Source organism: Aplysia californica, unplaced genomic scaffold (genome assembly GCF_000002075.1).
Source record: "Aplysia californica isolate F4 #8 unplaced genomic scaffold, AplCal3.0 scaffold00350, whole genome shotgun sequence".
NCBI classification, from domain to species: Eukaryota; Metazoa; Mollusca; class Gastropoda; order Aplysiida; family Aplysiidae; genus Aplysia; species Aplysia californica.
In genome coordinates, this window is record NW_004797620.1 from 678765 (window position 1) to 682562 (window position 3798).

Sequence of the window (3798 nt, forward strand, 5' to 3'; positions counted from 1 at the left end):
GAGGAGGAGGAGGAGGAGGAGGAGGAGGAGAAGAAAATCAACCAAATAGAGGGTTAATAATCTATTATCCCCTCAATTTTATTTAACGGTTCGAACCAGACAAAGACAGCATACTTCTCGTATGTTCAGGAATATGTCATAATAATGTTGTGTTCTGTAGACGGAGTCAGACGTTGGAATCGGGAGTCGTCCTCACAGTTTTGTTTATTACAGTATCAGATATTCCCAATAATATGCCGTGCGCGGTGGCCTGTCATGCGAAAGTTGAAGGCTGGAAGCAAAGTGGGAAGCGATATAATATCGTTTTTCTCCCCCTTCCTAAAATGTTTCATCTCAGCTAGGCGGCCTTGTCTGGAAAGATCAATACTGCGTAGAGGACAGCCTTAAGTCATACACTTGAAACCCGCAAAAATATTGCTACTGTGATAATTCGCAAGAGCTTCTGTCTTCAAGGTTGTTGGTCTAAATGAGTAATCTAATAATATTATGTAGCATTTGCATAGCACAAATCCACGCTCAACAGTAAAGTCCATGCGCTTTGCAAGCTATACTATTACCCGAGCAAATCTGAAAACATTCTGAAACAACCTCAACTTCCTGGGAGGAACACAGCGCAAGCTGCCATTTTACAGGCTTTGAAATACAAACATACTGACAAAATCTCTCGCAATGGGCCGGGTACGAATTCGCACCTGGGTGAAGTGAGGAAAAGCTCTGTCAAGGGCCCTTCCCAAGGACACAACGTCAGGCCCGAGGCTCGAACCACAGAAGCCACAAAGTCATGACCACGAGCCAACTAGCCAAACCAAAAGGTTGAGAAGCACCTTTCCGGTTTGTGGCTTGTTGTTGAACAATGTGGGAAAGCAGCTATAATGCTATCAAAAATCGTGGCGCAACATATCCTCAGATATGTGTTTAACGGATGAATCAATGCCACCCATACTTTGCTCAGCAGCTTGTATCAATTTGTCGTAACTGAATCATATTTCCCCATAACAATTGAGACTAGATTTTAATAAGTTTCTTCAAAAGTTCGAATATAAAATACTGTAAATCTCCGTCTTGCGGAAAATGGGATTGTCCAGGGCACTTCCTGCTTTTCACACTCATTTTGCGTACGCATTTGCCTACGTCATAGCTCACCAATGACCCTTTTTAGTGGCAAAACTCGTACAAGAAATTATTTCGAAGTGAATACATTTTTTGCACTAAAGGTTCTCAAAATATGCATTGAATAAGCATAATATCACGATTTTTTAATAAATTTTTTTTATGACGTACTTGCATTTTAAAAATCTGTAGAAAACACCCTCTAGGATTTTTAATAAGTAGTTATTAAGAAACTTTTTAGAATACAGTTAACGGGTATTTACAAAAATATTGGTATACGTCAATGGGCAAAAGCTGGAGCGTTCATGTTCGATTGAGGAAATATTATTTGACAAAAAGTTGCACCACGAATTTTGACCACACTATAGGTAGAGCAACGTGATCAAGCCAATTTATACCAATCACCAACGGTTCAGAGAGAACTCATTCTAAATAGAGCTTTGTAATAGATCGAGATAGGATATTAACCTCCACCTCTCTGTGTCTCTCTGTCTCTCTCTCTTTCTCTCTCTCTCTCTCTCTCTCTCTCTCTCTCTCTCTCTCTGTCTCTCTCTCTCTCTCTCTCTGTCTGTCTTTGTGAACGTATTTATAACGAAGTACCAAGCGTTTATCTAGCCCATGGAAACATAAGATGGCCTCTGAGAGATTACAGCGGTGTCATTAGTTAATCACACGGGATCACCAGAGAATAGGGGATTTGCTCATTTGTGTACTGTTGAGTGTACGTAGGTGTTTCCCTGCGTGATTGGTGGATAGTGAGGAGGAAAGACGAGACTGGAATAATTCTATCACCAATAAAACAAGACTGAAATAATATCTATTATAAATAACAACAGAATAATCTTCATAGATAGTTCAGACCCTAAAGGACCGGTCAGATCTTAATAGGAAAAAAAATTAAGCATTATAACAAAAAGTGGTTTATGATAATATACGATTCATGGTATAGTCATACCTACGAGATAAGTCACTCTTCTTTTCGATATAGCTCATCAAAACAACTGATGTCGATCGTTTTAAAATAAATATAGGGAAATTTGAACGGCAAGAGCCGGGTTATGAAAAGATAGAACAACGTTTGCCGGCATCGTGGACAATATCGCCCACTAGTGGGTCATTTGTTAATTCTGGTGGGCGGTGGGGACCACTGAAATAGTGATATGTATTATCAATGCCTCACTTGGAAATACAAAGTGGCGTCGGTGGCCTAGTGGTTAGGCTACCGGACCCCGTAATCATGAGATTGCAAGCTCGGTGGTTCGAGCCTCCCTCCGGTCGACGTTGTGTCCTTGGGAAAGACACTTTATACGAATGTCCCTTTTGGCTCGGTCCTTTCGGAGCTACACTTTAAATTTCGAGGTCCTGCTTGTTAAATAACCTAATATTGTTGATAGGGGGAGATAAACCTTTACCATTTCATTGGAAATACATGTTGGTGGGCGATACAAAAATATTTGCCTATTAAATAAAGATGGCAGTTATGGGCTCTGGCTTTAAAAAAAGACTGGCAAGCATTGATTTAGACAGACATTTCATGTGAATACACAGACTAGATATTAGATATGATGGGGAAAATCGCTAATTGAACGTGACCCTTGCCATAAACCAGATGCAGTCTCCTACTGTGCTCGACTTCAGAAAGTTCAGCTTCTTTATGTATCTCCTCACACACGTCACGTGTCGAAAAAATTGTTTTGACAGAAGTTTATTCCAATGTAACCTGGGTGAAGCAATTTGAGCAGGAACAAATAAAAACCAAATGTTTCACCCTACCTTAGAGTCAAACTTTCCCACCAACGAAGTAACAGGCTAATGATAGTTCAACGTTTTAAAGAAAACATTTTGAAAATCAATAGCAAAGTTGCAGCGTCTGTGAAGGCACATGTTTGTTTATTTGTGTGTTTGCTTGTTTGATGGTCCTTATTTTGTCCGCTCTATTCTCGCAGAGTTAATTTTTCCTTATAATGTAATAGGACATAATATTATGACATGTTATAAGCTTGTTAGTAAAATTATTATGCTATCATTTTCAACGATTACTCTCTATAACTTGATCTCTTTCATGTCGTATTTGCAAATATTGTTTTAAGGATCATATTGTTTGATCTTGTCAGTTTGTTAAAGTTTGAGCGCTTTGTCGGCAGCTTGTACTCTACGCTTCCTGGGAATTCGATAATATTTCTAAATGTTCTAGGTAAAAGCTGCTGGGGTAAAAGACTAAAAATCTCAAGAGAGCTTGCTGTTGAGCAGGTATATTCGAGGCGCTACACAATTAATGTTATTTATTATTCATTATTTCTCTCCTTTGTTCATGATAGTCCTACAGAGATCAGAATGTTATTTCAAGAACAAACAATGCCTGAGACAAATTCCCGTAGAGTAGATATAAAATAATCATGAACAATGTGCTTAGAAAGCAAATAGTTTAAGGATAGGTTTTCAAAGTAAAAATGAAATGTTCACATATTTGCATATGATGTCTTGCTGTGCGTATAATCTACCTGTCATATAGCCTTAATTAAAAAGTGATATCTTTTTGGTCGTAATGTACATTGAGAGATTTTTAGAAAAACAAATATGCAGCATAACCGTGGCAGGGACTACACTGTGTTACTTTCTATTGTTGTTGTTGTTATTATTAATACTATTATTGTTAATAATATTAATATTATTGTTGTTGTTGTTGTT